General features: G+C 35.6%; 1 protein-coding gene across 3 annotated transcripts in view; it reads right to left on the bottom strand.

Moving 5' to 3' along the window:
• The window catches only part of CNTN4 (contactin 4), a 985539-nt gene that overhangs the window by 764719 nt on the left and 194201 nt on the right, over positions 1–26619 (bottom strand). The window contains exon 1 of one of the 3 annotated variants that reach the window (XM_047779332.1): positions 1322–1345. The exons of the other annotated variants lie outside the window; for them this stretch is intronic. The gene's annotated coding sequence lies outside the window, so the exon portion shown is untranslated. Of the gene's footprint in view, positions 1–1321; positions 1346–26619 lie in introns of those variants that run through there. 3 annotated transcript variants of the gene reach the window in all.

Here is a 26619-nt window from a genome sequence, read left to right as displayed (position 1 = left end):
ATGACATTCCTCCTCTTTTAACCTAGAGTTCTTTGTTACATCTTAAGACTATAATCAAAACATGAAATCTGCACTGGCAGTCCCTCTAGTGTTTGTACACAAAGATGCCATTCCTGAATCTTCTAAATCATTGAAACTAAACCTTTCCTGGTTTCTTCAAACACTTCTCATGCCATTGTGATTAATCTTTTCTCCATATTTAAAGCATTCCTAGATCATGTATGTCCCTTTCAAAATATGTTAGAGTAAACTAAGCATAGGTTCAATTGCATGCTTGAATAATCCAGAGATATTTACAACTTCCACTATGTTCTGTGAAAAAAAAAAGTTCTATTGTAAACATAAATGAACATATAACCAAGTAAGCTATAGTGTATCCCATTCAAACACTAATCAGTTATTTTGAGTAAAAACTCCTTTAAAATGCACTTAACATATTTTAGGATAGTTGTTCTATTTGGAAATTGTCATATTTTTCTGTTTCTGGCATTTTTATATATCTTTACAAGCTTTATTTAATAGCCATGTATTATTAAGCTAACTAGACCCTTTATGGTTAGGATTGTGTTATTTTCCATTCAGGTTTTACTATATTTTTAGTTCTATACATTTGAAGAAAGGGAAGTACACCACTTTCTAATGAATAGAAAATCAATACAGTACAGGTTCACAAGGTTTATATAAGTAATATATCTGGATATATGTATGGAAAGAGAGAGAGAGGAGGAGGAAGGAAGGGAGAAAGAAAGAAACAGAAAGAAAGAAAGGGGGTGGCAATCTCATAGAGATATATTAAATTGAATACAGCTAAAATTTTAAATTAATACACTTCATTAAGATACAATATTCTTTTTTGTTTATAATCATGGCAAATGAAAAGAAAAATGCCTCCCCAAATCAGCAAAGGTATGGCTAAACTTGTTCTTTAATTCAGAGTAGACATGTAAATTGGTACAAATTTTCCTAATGGAAATTTACTAATGCATTAAAAGCTTAAAATATACATTCTTTGATTCAACAATTATTCTTCAGGAACTTATCCTCAAGATATAGAAGATTAGTTAAATAAACTTTAATTCCTAAATGTAGTAATAATTGGCCATTAAAATAATGGAGAGTAATATTTTCTAACATGAAAGATGTTCATATGACAAAAGTGCTTGTAAAATGCAGGCCATAAAACCCTTGATGAATACATAATCATTTATTTATCTGACTAAACACAGGGAAAACGTACCTAGATGGACATCATTAATATGACATTGGTTATAATCTACTGGTTTTAGAATTATCAAGGACCCAATTGTGTTGATCTACTTACCTAGATAGTTGTGCTTTTCTCAAGTGAACACACTGAAATAAGGGGAGAATAAGCAATGATAATTTTGATATGATTAAGGAAGTCCTCACTTGACTATCCCTCCTACATAGCAATATATTTAAACTATAAGAAATAAGGTATAGTATAGGGAAAAAAAGGAAACTTGTTAGGCAATCCAATGCCCCAATGCAATTTAAGATGTTTCTACTTCAATAATTTTAATATGTGTCATTAATGAAATTATGCTATGACAGAATAATAAGCAATTGCAATGTCATTAAACAGATTCATCAACAGTAATTGAACTAGATAAACTTTTTTTAATCAGACCATTCATCTAATTATACCCTATTTAATTTTTTTGCAGAATAAGAACTTTTTAATTATGTTTAACTATGTATTTGTTACTCACCTTGCAATACTTTTTCTAAGTGTTGAGGTAATAATTACCAATTCCATATTCTATATGTTTGCTAATAGTTAACATCTCTGATTCCACATTTTGCATTTGTTAGAAAAAAATAAAACCACTATTTTAGGTAAACTGAGAACTTTTCATTTTGTATGTATTTTATTTATCACTCCTCTTATTATTTAAAGCATATCATGGTAGGTAAACCGGCAAACATAGTATACATAAATCACTCCTATTACCTATCTCATACAACAACAACCAATAAATCATTAATATATTTTTCAAGCCTTTTGTGTGTTATGTGGACAAATTTAATATCACTAATTTCCTATAATATATATTTATGTTCCTACACAAGGAATACTTTACATATTATTAAATGTTTAAGATTTTCCTAACTTTCAGTCCACTGTATGTGTGGATTAACTCTTCCACTACTGTCAAATACTTTATTACTATTAAAAACGAACATCCCCAAAAGAAGATACTGGCTCATTTTAGTAGACCTATTGTAGGAGTTAGGTTTCATTTATTACGTAAAGGAAATATTCTACATTAGAAAATTACAATTACGTAGGATAGGAAAAATAAGTTTCATCCTTGGCCAAGACCTTTATAATAGAAGAAAGATTAACAAGAGACAAGCAAACAGAAGTTTATTAACATATATTCCCCAGTGGAGTTCCCGTCATGGCTCAGTGGTTAACGAATACAACTAGGAACCATGAGGTTGTGGGTTCAATCCCTGGCCTTGCTCAGTGGGTTAAGGATCCAGTGTTGCCATGAGCTGTGGTGTAGGTTGCAGACGTGGCTCAGATCCTGAGTTGCTGTGGCTCTGGAGTAGGCCGGCAGCTACAGCTCCGATTCGACCCCTAGCCTGGGAACCTCCATATTCCGTGGGAGTGGCCCAAGAAATGGCAAAAAGATAAAAACATAAAGAAATAAATAACATAGGAGTTCCCGTCGTGGCGCAGTGGTTAACGAATCCGACTAGGAACCATGCATGAGGTTGCGGGTTCGGTCCCTGCCCTTGCTCAGTGGGTTAACGATCCGGTGTTGCCGTGAGCTGTGGTATAGGTTGCAGATGCGGCTTGGATCCCGCATTGCTGTGGCTCTGGCATAGGCTAGTGGCTACAGCTCCGATTCGACCCTTAGCCTGGGAACCTCCATATGCAGCAGGAGCGGCCCAAGAAATAGCAAAAAAAAAAAAAAAAAAAAAGACAAAAAAAACCCTTATTAAAAATAAATAAATAAATAAATAAATAAATGATATATATTCCCCATGTGTTCTTGAGAGATACCCAAGGAACACTGAGTAGTTCAAAGAGGTGGCTTAGAACTCTGGCGTATATAGATAGCATCTTTAACAAGGAATAATACATTTGTGGATGAAGGACAGGACTTTTAATCTTCCAAGGGTGGCAAACATGTAGGATGGGTAAAGCAATGACAGAAAAAACTAGTTAGCAAAGTCTCTTATACAGATTCTTCTGTTGCCATCTCCAGGTCAATATGGTATAAAGTTCTCAGCTGATTAACTTTTGTCTTTTCTAGCAGAGAGATGAAGAGTGACACCTTTGAAAATTTATATCCTGCTTTTAATCAAACAGACACAGTACAAGGATCCTTTCCTATATCTGCTTCTTCTCAACTGTCTACAGTCCAAAATAATTCTTACACAAAAGTGGCATGTTTTGGAGAGGCATATTCTGCTATCCTTCAATAATATGATTATATAAAAAACCCCAACTCTGGTGCTACATTATAAATTCACTGAAACTACATGTCATATAATTGTTTCATTTTAAGCAATCATGAGATGGTAGAAATAAGATTCATGAAGAATATTAAAAGATTTGTTTTCAAACCACCCTTTAGAAATGTTATAAGGATGAATGAGATAATTATTGCAAGATATCCAAAAAAGTGTAAACCCACCTTCAACACCAGAGCAAGGTAAGTTTTTGAATGTATATTATAGATGAGGCTAAAGAAAACCATATTTGTAAATAACTTAATTACTTCTGCATTCTTGCACCTCAATTACAAAAAAATTATGTCCTGTTCCGAACTTTTGCATCTTTTTTTTTTCTTTCTTTCTTTTTTTTTTTTTTTTTTTTTGTCTTTTCAGGGCCACATCTGTGGCATGATGTTCCCAGTCTAGGGGTTGAATCAGAGCTGTAGCCACTGGCCACAACCACAGCCACAGCCAAGCCAGATCCAAGCCAAGTTTGTGACCTAGACCACAGCTCATGGCAACACCAGATCCTTAACCACTGAGCGAGGCCAGTGATAGAACCTTCATTCTCATGGATACTAGTCAGATTCTTTTACACTGGGCCATGACAGGAACTCCCTTTTGCATCGTTCTTGAAGTCACTTCCTTTACTATATCCAGTCTACAGCCATCATTCTAATTTCTTCCCAACTGTTTCCCCATTTCCTTTCTTTCCTTCCTTCTACCTAAAACTCATAAATCTATCATCCCTGATCCTTTCCCTCTTTGGGTTCTTATTCTATTTGGCTCTCTTTCCCTTTTCACTTTGCCAACATGCCCTTAACTATTTTAGCTGTTTCTGGTCTCACATTTGCATTGGCAAATAGCAAGAGATGAACCAGATGAGTAAGAAGCAGATTTCAGGCCAGGCAAAGAGGCAGAGAGCACACAAGCATCAAATGAGCATATGAAAAATTCATAAAAGGAAATATGCTTTCTTAGCTTTTACAGAACCAAAAAAAAAAAGTCCTAATGACCTCCCTTGAGCAGAAATGTAGAAATGTGGAAGTTGTTGGAAAACTAAACCTTTCAAAATAAACCAAAAATAAGGACCAGAAGCTGTACCAAATATATTTAGGAAAGAAATCACTGGGTTCAATGCAGAAATGATTGCCCTTCCTGGACAGAAAAAAAGAGTTAAGGTGAAATGAAAGCTCTTACTGATCATGTTATTCCCTCCTCACCCACACCACAGAGAAGAACTTTATGCCAAAACTAATTGAAATAGAACCTCTCTGATGAAATGTCTCTCTACATCCAACTCAGCTGTGCAGTAACGATTACTCTCTCTCCTGTACCCCACTCTTCAAGACATGGCACTTATTACTTTGTGAACCTATTCAGTGACAGATATGTGAATATATTACTCTATTTTCCTTTTGACCATTCAACGGCTAATTATGTGCTTTTATTTTTGTGGGGGAGAGGGAATACATTCATGGAAACTGGAATACCCACTAACTTAGCATTATAAAGGGTTGTGATAAGTGTTTCTTATCCAAATGCATTCCTGCATTCAGTGTTATTATTATTTTGCAAATGCTCATCTGTGTTTGAAAATTATCATGAAATCTAAACCTAGGATGTTCTTATTAATGTCAAAGCATTTCCACTAATTCTAGAGGCTTCTTCTTTTTATACCCTCTGTTCACTGTAACATCGTTTTATTTTTTTACTGAGATAAGTGGTGGATTTTGTTATGTTAATATGAACTATTTTGAAGTGTACAATTTATTAGTTTTCAATACAACTATCACACTATTTAATTCCACAACATTTTTATAACTTCTAAAAGAAACCCCATGTCCATTCAGTGGTCACTCTCCGTTCTCTATTCCCAGCCTCTGGCAAATACTAATCTACTTTGTGTTTCTATGTATTTGCCTGTTCTCAGCATTTCATACAAATGACCTATACAAGATATGGCCTTCTGTGTCTGACTGTTTTCAAATTTTGTAGTTTCAGGTTTCAGTCATGCATGTATAGTTATTTTGTTCCTTTTAATGGATGGTTAACATTCCATTTGCGGAAGGCACACTTTGCTTATCCATTTATTGAATGATGGACATATGCAGATTACATATACTTTTTGGGTATTATGAATAAAGTTGTTATGAATATTTGTGAACAAGTTTTTTGTAAAAATAGATTCCTAATTATCTTGGATATAAGGCGTTCTTGAAAAAAAACTCAAGCTTGGGAGTTCCCGTAGTGGCTTAGTAGAAACAAATCTGACTAAGATCCATGAGAATGAGGGTTTGATCCACTCAATGGGTTAGGGATCCTGCATTGCTGTGGCTCTGGTGTGGGCCAGTGGCTACAGCGGTGGCTATAGCCCTGATTCAACTCCTAGCCTCAGAACTTCCATATACTATGGGTGTAGCCCTAAAAAGAAAAAAAAAAAAAAAAAAACTCAAGTTACTCTAAAACCAGCATTTTAATAGGCAATGTGATAGTCTTGCTTTGATTCTTTATGTTGAAAACACATATTTGGTCAGACATTTGGTCAGACATTTTTGTGCAAATGATTCACTAAAACAGGAGAGGGAAAAAAAGCATCAAAGGCCATAGACTAATGAACAACATACACTACAGAATACGACTCAGAGGAGCACAGTACAGACCAGATTGGCTGACAGGGACAGCAGTATCCTGTGCTTGCTTCTCATTGACAGAAAATGTGAAAAAATACATCCTGTGTAAGCAGTTGTTTGATATATCCTGATTTTAAAGGAAATACCCTGGAGACAAAGGGAGCAACAACCAATCAACAATAAACAAAAGCCATTAAATGCCTGTCATCACTGATTCACTTTCAGTAATTTTATATATGTTTACTGCATTTAACTGGCCTCATAAAATTCAGGCCAAGCACCTGGAAACTGTGTGAAATGAGTATTCACAAGAAAATCAACTGTAAAATAAAAGTTTATATTCATGATCTATCAGACAGTAACATTTATCTCTTACCTTCAACACATTAATAAATAGTAATATATAGGAAAATAAGAATATTTCAATGGCTTATTGTAGAAATTGAGTAGGTGTATGTAAAAATAAAGGGGAAAAATGAATGGCTATTGGGAAAAATGTGAAAAGTTAAAAGATGACAACTTATTAAAACTTAAAACTTCATGTCAGAATCAGTAGAGTTGCCTCCAAAAATAAATGAGTCAGGAATACCCAACTACAGTTATATTGCTCAAAGCTAACCTATCTTTCTCTCCATAGAGCAAGATGACATTAGACAAACAGAAGTGATGCACTTAACAAATGAAGCAACTGACATAGTTAACATTAAATAAAAAGGCAAAAAGGGAAAAGGCAAAACAGTTAATAATATAGGAAGCTGTTAGCCAAACCTTTTTCCAAGCAAATATGTGAAATCCAACAGCATGTCAAGAATAAGAAAAAAATAAAAACCCATCAGTTGGCATACGATGACACTGTCATGTATGACAAAGGGTGTCATGGGCCACAAAAATTGCTGTATTATTTCAGGGATAGCTAGAAAGCGGCCTTGAGGGAGAAAAGACCACAGTGGACAGTGAATAGAAGAGATTATAAAATACTTGCAGGGCATTCCAGTGCTTAGTTTCTGAAGAATCTTTTTGAGGAGTAACAAGTATGGTGGCTGTGGTAAGTATATACTGGACAGTCCCACTACTAGGCATTTTATTTACTGTCATGACTAAAATATATGCTATGTATTACCATCATCCCTACCTAACTGATGAGTACACCAAAGCTCCAAGCAATAATTTGGTTAAAATCATACTACTACCTTACCTCAGAGCCTGAAGTCAAGGCTGCTATGCATGTTAAAGGACCAGAAGTTCTCAAAATATAGTAGAGGTGTTATCTACTAACCACAAAACCCAGTAATTGTTAGGCATTATTTTTAAAACAAGGCTATGAAATCTCTTATGTGCCCAGGAATGACTTCTCTAACTTTGCTTATTAGGTCACAGCAAACTTTCAGTGTGCAGTCTTTCTGTTTCATCCCTTTGGCATGTCATGAGCTGTCAAGAGCGTGGAAAACGCCAGCCAAATCTCAGCTTTTCACTAACACAGCAAGTAGGTGCCACCTCTGAAGGGCTGCTCTGTCACTCCAGGACTGTGCTGGAGGTTGATGCCAGTAAGATATGCCTTCCCCAGGTGATGGGAACAAAAACCATGTGTGTCATTCTCATAATGTTTCCAACTTGTCAAGAACTTAAATTAACTAGGGTTGAAGATTTTAGATCAATTTTGCAGAAGTTGGGGCTGTAAGTACCAAACTTCATACAGAAATTCCTAGGAACTGACAAAAGAAGTAGGCGACAGTAAAACTGAGCTTCTCTTTTTTTATTTTAGTATTTCACCATGTTCTCTAGGGTTGTGACCTTACATTCCCAGGTTAATAGCCAAACTAGAATATATTAACTAAAAGCATGGTGTCTGGAATCACACTGCCTACATTTCAATTCTAAGTGCCACTAGCTATGGCATCCAGAGCAATGAGCGTTACTCTTCAATTGTATGCTTAATGGTAAATTAAGATTTTGCAGTGTGGGTTCAAAGGGGAAAGACAAGAAAGGAGGAAGAAGGGGGAGATGACTCACTTTCTTTCTCTTACTTTTATAATTACCTTTCAAAGGACCATAATAAACAATTCTAGAAATATCCCTTTAGCCAAGAAGAAAAGATTCACAACTATGCTTAAATACTCATTGATTAGTCCAATATTATACCTGGTAATCAAGAAAACATGATAAAAGAGAACATTTACAAGTAATAAAGAATATATATATCACAACTGTGTCTAGGGACATTTTAACAAAAGTGCTGATTTTTTTAAAATAATATATACCCTGGTTTATCCAAGCAGGCACTATATACAAAAATGTCCTTTTGATCTGGTTTGACAAAATAAGGATCTAATTCATGACCAAGCATCACATCTCATTATGTGCTTTTGACTCCTTTTAATATGGTGCAGTCCCTTCTCCAGATATTAACTTGTAGGAGAGATCAGGCCTCTGTCCCACAGAATGTCTCACGTTTGTTATTTGTCTGTCTGCATCTGTGTGATGTCTAGTTTGTTTATTCCATTTCTCCTGATACTCTGATATTATCATGAATGCATCATGGATGTTGTCTATTCATCTTGCATCATATAAGAGGTATTTATCTGACTCGCTACTGGATTAAAACGAAAACAGTCTAATTCCTGGAGAATAACTGGAAAGCTATATGTATAGTTCCATCTTGATATTATAAAATCATCTGGCTCCCCATAAACCAATTTATCAAAAAACTGCTGCCCCTTGCCTGAATCAATCATTTCATTTGGCTTTTTTTTATTATTATTATTTTCAATTAGTTGCTCTGTTTCTTTGTATTTGCTTACAAAAACAGAACAGGGAGAGACCTACTTGGGCCAGGAGTTTTGCTCCACAAAGTAAACATGAAGTTGGCAAATTTAATTGTTGGGTCTAAACCTGAATTTTAACTTGATGAACATGATCTATCAGCTCAATACACAAAGCCAGCAGGGATTCATTTCCTTCTAAGCCTACACCCAGGCTAAACAATAGCAGTGGCAACCATCCATCCCATGCTCACCAATATACACTGAACACCAGACTTAATTCTTACTTATAAATCCTCACAATAATATTATGAAAGGTTTTATCCCTATTTTAAAAATGGGAAAAACTAAGTCACAAAGAAGTTGGGAAACTTTTCCAGGGCAGGGAGACTTCCATGTGTATAAAAGATGCATGATATTTCTCTTTCCATAGCTAGCTGTGCCTCCCTCTCTCCTTGTTATTTATCTCAAACATGTTGCCTTCTGAGATCTGTACTTTTTTGCAGTGACATAGAAAAAGAAGACCTGTTTGTGATAAGGAGCTAAGAAAATGGTATTCTAGCTCTGGTTATAGGTAAGTACCCCGTTCAGGAAGGGTCACATACTTTTCGGGTATATTTCATCAGTGTGTAACACAATTGGCTTATTATTGCTCAGTTTATTTTCCTAATTCATCCACAGCTTGCTGCTATGTTGGTATTCTCTAGGATGTGCAGAGTAGAACATATTTCCTAAGCCAATTCCAAGATTAAGGCGTTAGTGATATTTGTTCTACCAATTTTTACTACTTGGTGATATGGAGGAAGTAAGGACATTTTAATTTTTATTTCATTGCAGATTATCTATTTTTCTTTGTTTTTATTTGAAGGAGTTTCTACCTGATTTATAGGTTCTGCTCATTCTTATTTAAGATCTGGTTGCTGATTTGTGTCTTTCTGTGTATCTTAAATATTTAATAAAAAGTTAAAGAGGTAGCCCATCAGAAAACCAAAGTCTGCTGCCATATTCACTTAGAAAGTCCTGTACCACCTTTAAAAGTTGTCACCTTGTGAAGTGACTGGTCTTCAAATCTGAAGTCTCTTTCTGATTTACAATTTTCTTTAAAAAAATTTAAGTCATTATCCTGTGCACTCTAGTATTGTGCTGATTCCATTGAATTAGTCAGCCATGCAAGGAAGGAGAAATTGACAGATAAATTCAATAAATGGCATTGTGCTGAACTTGCTGAGTCTCCAAACAAGAAGGAAGTAAGCACAAATGAGCCGTGTAGGTGCAGCCCACCTACAATGGAAGGGGATCAATATTCACCAAGCGAAAAAAGGACAAACCAGGATGAAGAAAAAAGCAAGCAGTATATAATGCTAGCTTGAATGAGAATTCTGCCATCAATGGAGACTGAAAGAAAAGATGAATCATTATACATATATGAGGTCGACTTAGGAATATTCAACACAAACTTTCTAAAAGGTAACAATACTACCCAGCTGTGAATGGGGCTACGAGGGGAGGACACCAGGAAAAGAAAAAAAAAAGAAAGAAACAGTATACTAAATATTTTATAGAAGAGTCTACTGAAAATTACATTCCTTTCTGTATTTTTCTATAAACTGTTTAATGGGAACTTTTGTTCAGCTTCAAGGAATGTTTTTTGAACTAAGCAACAACTTACATGTACAATAACTTTACAGGGCACTCTCTTAATATTAAAAAAAACCCAACACAACAGGCATTTTGCTCATTATTAACCTTGTTGATAGTCTGCCAAGAATATGTTCACCCTACCTTTCTCAAACAGGAAAACAGAAACAAGTAATGTACTATAATATATTCTCAAGTGACTTTGGATACTATGATTTTATGAACTCTCATAGCCTTTAAAATATCCCTGGTGAAACAATGGATTCTAAAACACAGAGCTCCTTCCTTCTCTCTTACATGTTTTGGTCTGTTTTTACCGAAACTACCAATTTTTTTTTCACTTTTGTTGACATTTATTCATATAATAATCTTCTATGATATAAAAATGTACAGACTTATGTATTGGTCTGCCCTGAGGCACATGAATTCTTCAAAAACAACTGCACGGATCTATATTATATCACCATAATTATGGACAAAAGAACTATTTTAAAAGAGCATGTGACTTTGGCAATTGGCCAACATTTAGTTCATACAAAAGATATTTATTGAGAAAAGATATTTTATTTGCAATGCATTATGCTATGAGGATCATAAAAAATAAGTATAACTTTCTAAATATTTATTGTTTAACTGATCCATTACTTAAATATTATAAAAATATAATCAATCAGGCAAAGAGAAGCTATAAAAAATAATGTAGAAGATACTTAAAAGCTTATGTACACTAATGGTATGAACTCAAACTACTTTTATATGTTGAAAACAATCATATCTATATGTATATGTAACAGGCTATTTTAAAACTTTCAATTTCAGTTGTTAGAATTATTGTTGATGTTATAGTCACCTGATATATCAAATGTTTCCAGATAAAGCTCTAATTCAAAAAGATACGTGCACCCCTACGTTCATAGTAGCACTATTCACAATAACCAAGGGAAAAAACCAAAATGTCTATGAACAGATGAATGAATTGAAAAGATGTAGTACATATATAAATAATGGAATACCACTTAACCATAAAAAGAATGAAATAATGCCCTTTGCAACAACATGAATGTGAGTTTATCATACTAAGTGGGGTCAGTCATAAAGAAAAAGACAATTACTATATGACATCATATATGTAGAATCTAAAATATGGGAAAAATGAAACTATCTACCTAACACAAACAGATTCACAAACACAGAGAACAGACTTAAGGTTGCCAAGGGGCAACGGAAAGAGAGTTGGATAGACTGGGGGTTTGGGGTTAATAGATGAAAACTATTTAGAATGGATTAAAAAAAAGGTCCTACTGTATAGCAGTAGGAAATAGATCCAATCTCCTGGGATAGATCACAATGGAAATTATATATATATATATATATATATATATATATATATATATATAACTGAGTTACTTGGCATATAATATATATATGTATAACTGAGTTACTTGGCTGTGCAGCAGAAATTGGCACACATTACAAATCAACTATAATTTTAAAAAGTAAAAAAAAAATTTCAAATGAAATTGTTTTCTGATCAGATAAAGATATGAAATTATATGTAAATTATAAATTCATTGCATATAACTACTAATTGCTAAAAAAGTTCAGAAGAAATAGGGATCCTTGAGAAAAGAGGATAGAACCACAAGAGAAATGAAGGTTCATAACATTACTCTGGAAAACTTTCACGTGCCTAGGTTCCAGTAAATAACATGGCTCTGAGGTGCAGATGAAAAAAGCGGCAGATACTTAAAAAAATATGGAATAAACATAATCCAATTAGCACATGAATGACCCATGCTTCATGTAATACTGGGATTTGTCCATATAATTTACTAAATACGATTTAAACAGTGGTTCATCCAAATTCTACATGAAGAGAATACTTTACAGAGACACCTACACAATTTCGTTAATATGTATGCAGTTGACCACTTACCACAGTAAACATTTAGTGACTCTGATTAACATGAAACATGAATGATATAGATGCAAAATTTTTAGATAACTCAAATTCTTAGCTTAGTATCCCTAGGAAAATAATTCTAATCCCTCAGTGGAGGACATAAGAAATGTATGCACTTTGAGGTGTTTATTCAGTTAAGGATTTGGATTTGTACTAATTCATCTACACTCTCCCTTCAACCTTATGCCTTTTGACACATCAGCAAAACAAATTCCATCTGATAAGATGGAATTCCCATTGTGGAATTCCCAATTTTGTGTTCAAACCAAAGGAATTAATCAGCCCTTTCATAGGGACATGGGCTATTGATATTGTTAATATCTGTCATTTTCATTAGGAAGGTTGACAGTAACCATTTAGTTTCATGGACACAATTTCTTCTTCTCAGGTCACATTGCTTACCTCTCCCTCCTCCATTTTCTCTCCCCCCCCTCAAGAAATCTTTATAACTTTTTTCTAAGGCTCATACACTTGACCCTCTAACACTATCATTGGAGACAGCTTTAACAGAAGAAGGAGGTGATTCACTGATGGGTAGCATTTACTGATGAGGGTGAGACGTAAGTAGCCATGCACTTCCTCCCCCCAAAATGATTATAATTAGAAAAAATATGGTACTCCTCTGGATTTTGTGAAAATAAAAGTTAGGAAACCTTTATCTTGAAACAATTACAGATTTGAAAAACAATTAATTTCCAGGATGATTCGTAATTTTGGGATGCAAACTTTTTTGAGTATGGCATGGATCTCTGTAGGTTGGAGAAGGAATGGAAAAACATATCTACCTTCCTAAGATCCAGAGTGGAATGTTTTCTGTCACACAAGTCTTCAGGGATGTTTATCTCTCTGTTTATGTAGAATAGGAAAATAATGCTCAACTCCCATTAGATGCAAAGGAGAAAGAAGCTTTTATTTCTTGGATACCTAGTATGAAATAAAGCACATCAAGAGGGATACTAATATTCTGTTTTACGTGGATAAAACAAGCCTGGGTAATAAATGACAGAGCTACAATTTAATATCAGGTTTGTTATACAGTAAACCCAGGGATTTGGTTTTGCTTCAATATAATTTAGTATTAAGAAGAAAACAGTAAAGTAGGAAGCTGACCTTCACAATGGTGTGTCAAAGATTTCCTTCATCTGGCAGGCTCCGTCAATTAAATCTCTTTTTTTTTCAGTTTTATTTTTCATTTTTTAAAGTTTTATTGAAGTATAGTTGATTTACAATGTTATGATAATTTCTGCTGTGCAACAAAGTGATTCAGTTATACATATACACTGACATCCATTCTTTTTCAGACTCTTTCCCATAAAGATTATCACAGAATGTTGGGTAGAGTTCCCTGTGCTGTATAACACAGGTCCCTGTGGGCCAAACATTCTATATAGTACAGTGTGCATATGCCAATCCCAAACCCCCCAGTCCATAGGACAAACAAGCTTGAGGATTCAGACAACTGACTTCCAACCAAGGAAACCCCATTTCTCTTTCAGTACCATCATCCTAAACACAGTCATGAAAGTCACCACAAATAAGACCAAGAGGTGAAGCTTAATGTCTCCAGTAAGACATCAGGAGTGCAAGAAAACTAACTCAAAGAACATGTGCAATCAATAATACTTACTATCATTTTCATTGCAGAGAAAGCTGAAATGAGCCTTTAATCACTTCCCTGGGGAAATGTAAATATAAATATATAAAAATATAAATTTAAGAAATATGTGAGTGCATATATACATGTGCACACACACAGACACACAGGACAAAAAGATAAAGGAAAAGAAAAACAGAGAACAGGACTAGAGATTATAAACACCTACATAAGGATACACAAAATCAATTACAAAGGGGAAATGAATACAACAAATAATTATTTTTTAAATGGTCATTGAAAAATTTTGTAAACAACTGAACAGTATCATGGTTTACTGTCATTACTGTAATTTTTAAAAAAAGATCTTTAATAACATTTCAACTTTTGGATGGCATCCCCACATCTAGTCAGTATACCACTTCCAGCACTAGATAAGGCAGAAAAATTGGATCACTAAGGAAATTCTGAGGTTACATTTATTTTTTTTCCCCTCCAAGATTAATCTAAGAGAAGACTTTACATCCTTAAGTGGTATTTAAAAACATAACATTCATTCCTGCCTGAAGATACAGAGAGCTATCTGGTGTCAGGCACACACAGCTTCTCTAAAAGGACATAACAGGGCAGGATCACAGGGCTCCATCAGTCCCCTGAAGCACACCTCAGCTACAGCCTGGACTGTGATGCCAACAGTTTCCTGTGGTTGGAAAATTACAATATTACAAAAGTGATGACTGGAAGTCCAATCACAACCTCATCCTCGCAGGAAGGAGGCCAGAATCTCCAGGGTGGGAGTACAATTAAAAGGAAAAAGAGCTTTCTTAGTGTTCCTGATAGTCTTAAAATACTCCTTCCAACAAATTGAAAGATCACAGTTATACTGTAATTTGAATCCAATTGTCTAGATGAGGGGCTCAAGTACACATATGAAAAGATACTCAACCTCATTAACATTTAAATAAGAGTAGATTAAAACAGTAATGAGATTTTAAAAAGCCTAAAACTACGTTCACATAGATTTATTGGTAATACAAATTGGTATACATAAGAATGTTTACCAAGTGTAGGTTTTAGTGCATTAATTGTGACAGATAAAGGAAAAAAAGTCTATCAGTAAGATACTGCCATACATCTATTCAGTGGATTGTACCATTAGAAGGATAGTGGAAGTCACCCTATTCTATTTGGGCAACAGGAATATGGGTGACATTCTTGAGTGGAAAAAGGTAAATAATTCGAACTGCATTTAGGCAAAATGAAAGAAGTGGTGCATATAGAAATTCATATATAAATACCCAGAAGATATTAATATTATTAATGACGGTCATTTTAAGAAGGTGAGATTGTAGATGATTTTATATTTTTGTTTTGTTTGACATATCTACAATAACCTTAATGACTTTTATAATCAGAATAAAAAGAAACCTTCAAAGATGTTTTCTTTCTTCTTTTCTCAGCGCTGAACCCGCGGTATATAGAGGTTCCCAGGCTAGGGGTCAAATTGGAGCCATATCTGTGACATACACCACAGCTCATGGCAATGCCATATCCCCAACCCACTGAGTGAGGCCAGGGATTGAACCCGCGTCCTCATGGATACTAGTCGAATTAGTTTCCACTGAGCCACAATGGGAACTCCAGAAGTTTTCATTTTGGAAAATGTTAAGGCCAAATCAAAAATGTACTCATTAAAATTCATCATAGGATTATAATATTTTAATAACATTTTTCACGATTATAAAATTCTTAGACGATTACGAATTTAGAATCATACGGAAATAGAGTTTTAGAACATGTTAACCTGTTTTTACCACTTAACATCTTGTCAACATGTTCCCATATTTTCAAATATTCTTCAAAAATATGGTTTTAATGACTTTTTAGTATTCTTTGTATAATAGTTTTAACTATGATTTAGGTTTTTGATATACAGAGTAATTATATGACATAATTCTGAATTTCAAAAAGTTATTTACTGAGAAGTAAATTCAGATGGTGGTAGAAGGTGAGGGTCTCAAGTTAAGAAGAGTTGATTCTTAGTGTTTAGGCTCCAAAAAACCATTTGCTGGGAGTAGGACCCCACAAAGCAGTTCTTTTGCAGATCATCTCACGCCCTGATTCAGAGGCATTGATAAAAGCAGATAATCCAGCAGGACAAAAATATAAACTAGCTCTCTACCTAGAATCATACTATTCTTTTCCTTAACAAGATAATCTAACTAATGATTTTCTATTAAAATAATAATGGTGAATAATTACATAGCACAATTACAAATATTAACTCATTTCATCTTCATAATAATTCTCTGATGTAGGTGCTATTATTATCCCCTCTTAACAAATGAAGAAATGGATGGAGGCTAAAGGAGTTCATATAAAGGGATAAAGATAACACATCGGGTCAATGCAGAGGCAGAAAACTCAGCCCTATGGCTACAGAGTCCACATAATTACTCCCTTCAAAATCATGAGCAAATTCACAAAATATGAGGCTCATTCAGGAGCATACTTAGGATCAAAACGCAGGAATACATTCAGGATCTTTCCATCATATTCCACCCTCTCTTACCAACAATAACAAAACTATTTGGCAAATGAGATACAAGCGAAAGAGGAAGAAACATACACTTGTTCATATATCTGGTGACTGCAAGTTCAGAATAAATAGGCTGATTAGATACAAACATAAATTAAACCATGTGAGAAACAGTATGATTTTTTTCTACCATCTAAATTCTTTTTGCTACAACAGAAAACCAAAAGCAGATAGGTCCCCAAGTTCATAAGAAGAGGCCAAATTAATACTCAGCTTTCTATAAAGAAAAAAAGAATTGTTCAACCTCAGAAATAATTAAGACACAGAAGACACTTAAGCCTACAAACCTATAAGCTACTAGTATTCCACATACACAAGACGGCTGATTTGCATTTCAGGAGGCAGGCGGACTATGAGAAATGTGTGGAACAGAAGGAACTGAGCCATGGCCTGTAGCTCCCAGGATTCACTAAAGACATGTAATTATCCTGGGTCATTCTAAGATCTATTTTCTGCCACAGCACACTTGGTCTTCCTCAAGTAATCACATGATTAATACAGAAAGTGATCACAACCACCATATTCTTGCCATCACGTCAGTGAGCATGGACAAAGTACACATCAGTAGCCTTAACTGGCAGTCATCCTAGAGCATCTCTGAAACATCTGTGAAACTGGGGAAGCAAGGCCCAATAGATCCTAACAAGTACTCCTGTCCCATTCTCACACCTAGAGTCAAATGACTTTTTTGTTTGTTTTGGTTTTTTTTTTTGTTGTTGCTTTTCAGGGCCCCACCCTCAGCACATAGAAGTTCCTAGGCTAGGAGTTGAATTAGAGCCACAGCCACAGCCACAAGGAATACAAGACGTGTCTGAGAGCTACACCACAGCTCTGGGCAATGCCAGATCACCAACCCACTGAGCAAGACCAGGGCTCAAACCTGCATCCTCATGGATATTAGTTGAATTTGTTTCCACTGTGCCACAACAGGAACTTCTCAAATGACATTTTTACCCAGGGTGATCCCACATATTCCTTTACTTCTCTGTCTTCAAATGTCTAGAACCCATCCTCCCAACATCCACACACATACACACACTTTAAACATGCTATGAAAAGGGGTTCACTAAGTGAACTAGGAGTCCTGAGTTCAAAGCTTTACTAAAAACTATCTTTTTTCTTTGTGGGGGGTGGTATACCTGCAGCATATGGGAAGTTCCACACTAGGTGTCAAACTGGAGCTGCAGCTGCTGGACTGTGCCACAGCCATGCCAGATGTGAGCCACATCTGTGCCCTACACCAAAGCGCATGGCAACATCAGAACCTTAACCCACTGAGTGAGGCCAGGGATCGAACCTGTGCCCTCATAGATACTAGTTGTGTTCGTTACCACTGAGCCATGACAGGAACTACCATCCAAACAATCTTTACATCTAAAATAAAGTAACTTTACTTTTTAGAGTCTCCTTTTCATTAATTTTGAAATGGGGAATTGACACTACAATCTATCCAGCCTCTTTTCTACCCTCTAACTTACAGTGTTAATGTAATCCATTACATCATAGACATAGTTAAACACAGCCAATTTCAGCACCCCAGTGAAGAAGGTCTATTTCTTCAAGAATCTTATTTTAGCATGATCTCCCTTTTCACTCATAATTGGCTTCTTAGGGCAATTCACGTGAATGACATCAACATCCTCAAGTATTTACAGCCATCTAAACTGTTCCTTTAGTGTTCTTCCAAGAGATGAACTAACATGGTGCCATTTCCTGCCTGTCATTCTTAGCCTGGTGGGTTCATCAGTGCACAGAATCCAGCAAGACTTTGGCTCTGAGACTGTGAACAAAGCAGCAATTTAGAGAAGCTGAAATGCAACTGTAGAATCCCCAGACTGTGGGAAATGCATCCCATAGAACATATCTTATTTCCAGAATATAAATGAATTAATCAGTAGGGTTGCCACCCACATGCCAGAAACATCCCTGATTAAATTTAATGTAGTGAGTTTGTACAATCACCACCAAACTAACCATTGATTAAACAAAGGCCTCTGAGTGCTAATTCTTTTAATGTGCAGTTTATTTCTGCTCTTGTCTGAAGGGCACACCTTTGAAAATGTCACTAGTTTGGGGGACATAATCCACATTTGGAATTCGCTTTCTTTTATTTCTCAAGGCAGCCCAGTTCTATTATAGGCGGGACAACTAATGTAACAGACATTCGGGCAGATGCCTATTTAGTTAATTTGTCATCCTGGCACTTAAATTTCTCAACTACCTTCTAGATATGTGGAAAAACCCGTTTATCACAAAATAATTAGCCACCTCACTTCCTCTCTGCATGTATAAACAGGAGAGAACCAATCGCTTCTTACCACAGAGATAAGAGTTAAAGGTTGAAATATGCCTATGATTCCTGCCTTCTCTGCCCTATACATTTTAATCTCAGGTATGATGTTATTTGCCTCCCCATGGATGAAAAAGTAGGTAAAGGAGTTGTAAAGTGTTATAGAGAGGTTCAGATTTTTCCAGAATAGTTTTTTATTTTCTTCCCAAAGATATATAAATATAAATAGATCATACATTAACTAAAATCTAATTTGTACAACCAATCTACTTACAAATTAACTATAGTTCAATAATAGTTCAGAGTGCATGGACTGAGTTCCTGTAATCCAACAGGTACCATATAAAAGAATCCAATCACTGCTCTCAAAGTAACTGAAAATTTCATGACAATAAATGGGATATAATATTTCTAGACTGAAGATGTATCCCCTGGTAAGTTATCAAAGACCGTTACATTCTAAGTCCTGTCAAATCACCTTCATAGAAATACTGGTTATTCAAAAGTATATGTTTAGTCTTTAAAATAAAGCTGAGTGCTAAATTTCTAATCTTCATCTGTACTAATTATAATAGGATTGCTGTCTCAAGTCAAAGAGCATGACTTTTCTGGTCCTATTTGGTATCCAGTTGCCTGGCAAACATTGTCTCAGACTTACAACAGCCCTATTGGTTTATTATGGAGCAACTATTTGAATGCACATTTGATTCTGATTTAATATCAAACTTAGCGTATTGAGAGCATAGTAAAATGTGTTCAGGTCAAAAACACTGACAGACCCCATTTAGCCTACGATCAATCCTTGTGGACTATACCTTCACACTGCTGCTGCTACATATCAAGAATGTGATTACTTCTCATTCCCTCCATTGAGACAGCCCTAGTCTGAGAATCGAAAGGTTCCAGAGGACAAGATTATATGGTAATCTTACATACTGTAAATACATAGGGACTCTTATACATAAAATGAAAAGCTTTGGTCCTATGTGACTCCAGGTGGCAGAATAAAAAGTCGATAAAGTGGTTTTTTTTTTTTTCAATGTACATAAAAAAAATCTAATACCCTCTCAAAACATAATAGGTTAATTTAGGAAGCAATGAGCATTTTCATTTAACTGCTGAGGAATGCATCAGAAGGGGATTTAATTTACACAGCATGGTCAATTAAGAATGAGAAAGTAGGAAAAGGAGATGGAATAGAGAACACAGCTCCATCCAAACCCAAATTCTATGCTTTCAAACTGTCACTTTCTCATAAAGTTCGTGAGTCATGATGAGATAGGATTGTCATGTGTAACACACATGGCATGTTTATAATGATGCAGAACCATGAAACAATATCTTATTAGAAATTGGGATGCAATTCAAATATTCCTTTCATTCCAAACGAATCTCTCCTGCTTTGATTTGTATACATCATTTCAGGATTTCACAAACCAGCTGTGAAATTGCTGATTTGTCTTCAGAATGAATGTCTTTGTTTGGAAAGAAAACAGCTCTTTGAAACAGTCCTTTTCCTAAGAGAAGAGGAGATACTTATGCTGCTTTTACAAACACGTGCAGGTCAATTCCAAGGACACCTACTTATTCCTAAATGGCTGTGTTACCTGAGCACATGGTTCTTTCAGTGGCTGTTATGCTCAATTTCTACACCACATAGCCATGTTTGGCACAGGAGTCAGGAAAGGAGGTGAATGATATCTTTTAGACACAGGCAAAGTTCACTCATCAGAAGCTCTTTACATTCCTGAAAGGGAAATTCCCCAGGCATCATCTTTGTTTCTTTGAGACAAGACAGATCCTTGCCAATAAGTGCATTGCATTCTTGAATTCCCTCTAAAATTCTGTAATAGTAAGTGTATCCCTCCACTGCTTCTTATATTTGAGGAGCCATAACAATAACTTTGGTAATTATGCCTTTGATTTTAGTACCAGAGAACCCATATTCTTCTGGTATCTAAAAACTTCAGGCCAAGCGTTCCGCTTGAGTGTGGTGGTAGCTGTTGCTGCTACAAATAACCTTCCTCTCCTGAGAATGCTCCAGCAATCCTCAGAGAAGTCTCCAATCCTGTGACATTTCCAGAACACTCAAAACAGCAATGCTGTTCTTTACCAAGGAATCAGTTTGTGTAGAAGGCATTGCATGTCCTTCAACAATAGTGCTCACTAAATGAAACATTTAATTAATTTGATCCCAGAACATTAAGGTTCCTTGTCTCAGAAGTGCCGGGATCTCAACTGTGGTTAACAACCCTTGTTTAAAAACCCTCCAAGGGGATCAAATCTCCATCCTACCACCATGGTAGTTTGGGATTTTCTTTTCTTTCCTTCTTTTTTTTTTTTTTTAAGAAGAATCAGAAAGCTGTCAGAGGAAAATGTGACAAAAAAAAGCTTTAAATAGAAAAATGAATAGTAAAGAGAATTATCCTCTTAAATGCTTTAAAATTTAAGTCTAAAGTCCCATTTTCCAAAGAGGAATCCACCATATGCCTTGATAAACGGTTGTAACACAGTTACCAGTATGAGAAAAACTAAAATAATCTGACTATGGTACTTAGTACATAAGATGTTCAATGAAGAGTTCACTTGCACTGCTGTGGGTTAAGGATTTGGCATTGTTATTCCAGTGGCTCGGGTCACTGCTGTGGAATGAGTTTGATCCCTGGTCCATGAACTTCCACATGCCATGGGCATGGCCAAAAAAAATGTCCAATGATATTAAAAGAATAAAGATTGATTGTATAAAACTGTTTTAAACTTTTAAAAAATGAGTCTCATTTTTAGACATGTTTCACATTAAAAGATACTCTTCATGTATATTTTCCATGACTACCTATTCATTGCTTGGGTGGGGAAGTAAGTTAAGACTGGCAACACAAAATTATTTTACTATGCTACTCTCTGTCCACAGGTAGTTCAGAATCTACTCAGCCATAATATAGTCTCACATGTATGATATATCAAAATTAATATTTGTTGGGAAAATAGTGCTAGCATTTTCTTTCATAAGACAGAAATTTTAGCTGGCCACAGGGCCACAAAAATAAGAACTCTATTTTCCAGTCTTCTTTGAAGCTACACATGACCATATAACTAAGTGCTAATCCATAGGATTTACCAGAGTAGTTGTGTGGCCACTAATGGGAACAATCCTAAAGAGAAAATAATTGTTCCTATTCTCCATTATGCTGTTTGGAATGTGACTATGACACCAAACCTCCATTTGCAAGGACAAGGACAAGGACAGCATCTGACAAAGCCTGGATCCCTAACATCCTGCACCACTGTGACTGCTTTGGATTGACTACTTTGAATTTTACTTGAAAGGGAAAGGGAAACTTATCTCATCTAAGTTTCCATTATTATGGGTTTTCTTTCTCTTGCTGCCAAGTCTAACTCTACCTAGAATAGGGTGAAGAAGAAATGCTATTTAAAGTTCTAATGGGTCTGATGGGATAGATATCAGAAAATAAGCTTCAAAAAAATGCATTTGAAAATTCACACAGAACTACACAAGTATTTCCCATATTCGTATACCTCACAGTTGCACACTTCTAAAATCCTCTGAGCAGGAAAAAAACAGAAGATAGGATTCTCAGGTGAAATAAAAGAATATGGCAGAGAGAGGTTATAAGTTAAGTCCAAGCTAATAAAACCCACCCTTCACCCAGGGCCTAAATGGAACTTACTTCAGCATGAAGATTTTTATTCCTTTACACAAAACCCATCCATAAAATTGGAAAAAGTCTAAGTGGGCTCAGGCAGTTTTTTGTTAATCAGAAAGTATACTGTACAAAATGAATCTGAAAAAAAGCTGTTATTTTCCTGAATTACATGATGTAGATGAAATTGCAAAGAAAGAAAAAAAAATATCTGGAAAAAATGGTCCAGTTGGGAATACACAGTGGAAAAACAGATGAAACATTTTAGGTATCCCTTCTACATTACTTTATATAGTGTGAGTTTTCAATAAATGGAAAGTGTACAGAAAGGGTTAGAAATATATTTGTAATTTTCCCATTAAAAGTGAAGAGAAACATACAGGGAATAAGGAAAGGGAAAACTGAATCTTGCTGAGGGAAAAAAATGCATTTTACCAGCTGGAGATAGGGCTGGGTAATAAGTAGAGACAATGTGATTTGTGAGGCAAGTTGCAAAAGGCACTCTAAGATGGGAAAGAGAAAATAAAATGAAGACGACAGCATGTTTGGGACTTATTGGGCAAAAATAAAATCCCTTTCAACATGCATCCCACACACAGACACTCAGGCAGATTTATTTGATCAATTCTGACAATAACAAAAAGTAGTACAAGTGGAAGATGTCCAGCCATTCTCAAGGTACACAGTTCTGTCTGAAAATTAAACTAACTTCCACATCTGAGCAATACTCCACTGAAAGGAAAGAACAATGAGGCAGGCTTGTCCTACACTATTTGCTCTATTCCATCTAATTTTTGAACTGACTCTCTGCAACCTGGAATAGTTGGTGCTGCTGTTCAGGACTCTATCCCTGATGGTAAATGTAGCAAGTTATAGCACAATAAAGTTGTAAAAAGTTATTGATGGAAAAGATGCTCACATTCTTCTCCTGGACATCTTTCTCAAAGCCTATTATATAAATAATATATGAATGTGTCATTTTAATAATATCTTATGTATGGATATCAGCAGACTCAATAATAACAACATGAGTAATAACATGTTCATGCCATCTCAGAGGATTTGCAGACTTTTACTCTTAGTAGACAAACCAACATATAGACCTTTAAATTTAATTGGCACCTTCTACAATCTCAATTCAACAAAACTAATAAAGCATAAAAGCTCTCACTCTGAATAATAACTTTGTGTCACTACACAGCACCAAACACCACAAATAAGAATAAAATGCAATAAACCATGTGGGAAAAAATTAGGATTTGTCTATCTCCAAATGCGATGTGCTCATTTATTGTGACATGTGCAATTTAGTTTTAATTATTCATCATATGGTAGTGAATGTGCTGCACAATATTTCACAAAGTAATGAAAACTTAAATCTGTAATGGAAAGTCCTATTAAGAAGCAACATTATATTAAGTATTTGCTCAGAGCAAGAAATTTATGCAAAAGCAAAAAAATTTATAGCAGGCATCCGAGTGAGTGAACTTTCATAAGGCAGCAACAGTAAGTGGCCAGCCCTTATCCTTAATGTGTATCCACTGCTTTCTCTTCTGCCTGTTTGCCCCCTCCACCTCAGAGAACCTTTATTGTTCTAAAGCTCATCCCACTAATACTTTGAATTTAAAGAGTGTTTCAAAATTTACAAAACATTTGAATATTCATTATCTTAATTTAATCAACAAATTCTCTACCAGGGGCAATTCTGTTTCCCCAGGAAGATAAAAACAAAACAAAACAAACAAAGAAACAAACAAAACTGGCATTGTCCAAAGACATTCCTTTGCTGTCACAACTAGGAAGGTGCTACTGGGTAGAAGCTACTTTCAAAACAAACAAAGCACAGGGCATCCTTCCACAACGAAGAATTACTGGCCCCAAATGTCAAAAACTGAGGCTAAGAAACCCTATTTTAATCCCATAGCTACATTGTGTGGTAGAGAGTAAACGAACCACTACCTGCACTTCGGGGTAAGAAACTGAGTTCCACCACACTTTAAATGATACAAAAAATTCTAACTATGGCCAAGTATCTTCCTTCAGTGTGCACTTTATAAAATACAAAATTCCAATCATCTGTAGAAATTATGGGAAACATTGGTGAGCAAAACAAAAAAAGCTTGAAAACAATAAAGTTCCCAGAAACAGTGGCCAAACAGAAAACAAAGAAGGATCAGGAGAAGGTAATTATCTGCAGGTACCACAATGAAATGGAGGGAAAAGAAAACAAAATATCTAGATTTGAGTCCCAGGGCTGCCACTTACCCACCAGACGCAGACATGACATTTTCAACTGCAAGCATAGCTCCTCAATATAATATGACGATGACTAGATGAGAATTCATATGCAAAGCTCTTTACAAAACATAAGGCACTGTCCAAATGTTGATTATTATCATCACCATTAGACACAATTTCACAGACCTCTCCTCGTTTCTTCCTTATCATCTGGTTAGTGAAGACCTAATTTGTGTTCACAGATTGACCAAGAAAATGAGGCTTGGCGTGCCTGTTCCGGCTCAGAGGGTTAAGAATTCAACGTCTCCATGAGGATGTGGAATTGACCCCTGGCCTCATTCAGTGGGTTAAGGATCCAGCGCTGCTTCAAGCTGCAATGTAGATCACAGATGTGGCTCGGATCTGGTGTTGTTAGGCTGGCAGGTTCAGCTCCAATTCGACCCCTAACCTAGACACTTCCAAATGCTGCAGATGTGGCCATTAAAGGAAAAGGAAAAAAAAAAAAAATGAGGAGTGGCGCAGTGGTTAACGAATCCGACTAGGAACCATGAGGTTGCGGGTTTGGTTCCTGCCCTTGCTCAGTGGGTTAACGATCCGGCGTTGCCGTGAGCTGTGGTGTAGGTTGCAGACGCGGCTCGGATCCCGCACTGCTGTGGCTCTGGCATAGGCCAGTGGCTACAGGTCCGATTCGACACCTAGCCTGATTTCCTCCATATGCCGCAGGAGCGGCCCAAAGAAATAGCAAAAAGACAAAAAAAAAAATGAGGCTTATGTTCACAGGCACACACATGGCCAGATCTCACAAAGATATGGGGCAGAAGGATGATACATGCAGAAGAGTAATGAAAAGCAAGCGTTTTGAGGTCAAAACTCTGAAAATTATAGAGACTAAAGAATCAACCTATACTTACAACATAGTTTGGGTAAATTTTTTAACTGTCTCCATTTCCTCCTTTGGATATTAGTACCTGTGCTTTTATAAGGTTGTAAGAAGTATGTGGAACATGTAAAAAAGAACAAGTGTGCAAATATAAAATAAAAATCTGTTGTGATACTGACAATCATAGGTTATGATATACAGTATAATCATGATCATGTGATGTATCTGTATACTTATTTTTTGAGAATCCTTGTTATGGCCAAGCAATATCTTGAGGATCTGGGAAGTAATGGTGGATGGAATGGACAAGGTCTCTGCCCTCATAAGCCCCACTTGGCAATAAGAGAGATGAGCAAATCAATATGAGGATAATAAAAACAACCTAAAATAGAAAACTATAAAGATCAGGAAATCAGGCTAAGACACGATATGCTAATACAAAGTATCTGTGAAGTCAAATGTTAGAGTTTCTAGAAATAATGAGAGAAACAGACTATGTGAATAAAATTACAAAATACAGGATTTGTGATCCAGGAAGTTCAAAGCCAATTATAGTATGGGTGGTGAGTTCACAAACGTGAGCAAAGAAAGTGCACTGAACAGGAGTAGATGATTTAAAATGTAGGAAAACACTCTTCCATTGTTACCTTAGGCAATATGTCATTCTAAAAAAAAATATTTCATTCCACAACTATCTAGGTCTACTTCTTATTAGCAGGTAACTTTCTAAATACTTATTGACACAGAAAACCTAAGAATCTTTTTGTAATCCTCAATGAAACTTCTTGAATCAGAATATCAGAAAGTTACAAGTCATCTATCAGCTATGCAGATATAATTGAAAATGTTAAATTAATAATAAATCTTGGCGTATCTTGGTCATACTGAT

This window comes from Phacochoerus africanus, chromosome 1, assembly GCF_016906955.1.
Source record: "Phacochoerus africanus isolate WHEZ1 chromosome 1, ROS_Pafr_v1, whole genome shotgun sequence".
NCBI lineage: Eukaryota > Metazoa > Chordata > Mammalia > Artiodactyla > Suidae > Phacochoerus > Phacochoerus africanus.
Note: the sequence above shows the minus strand (reverse complement) of the source record. Positions and strands in the feature narration are given on the sequence as shown.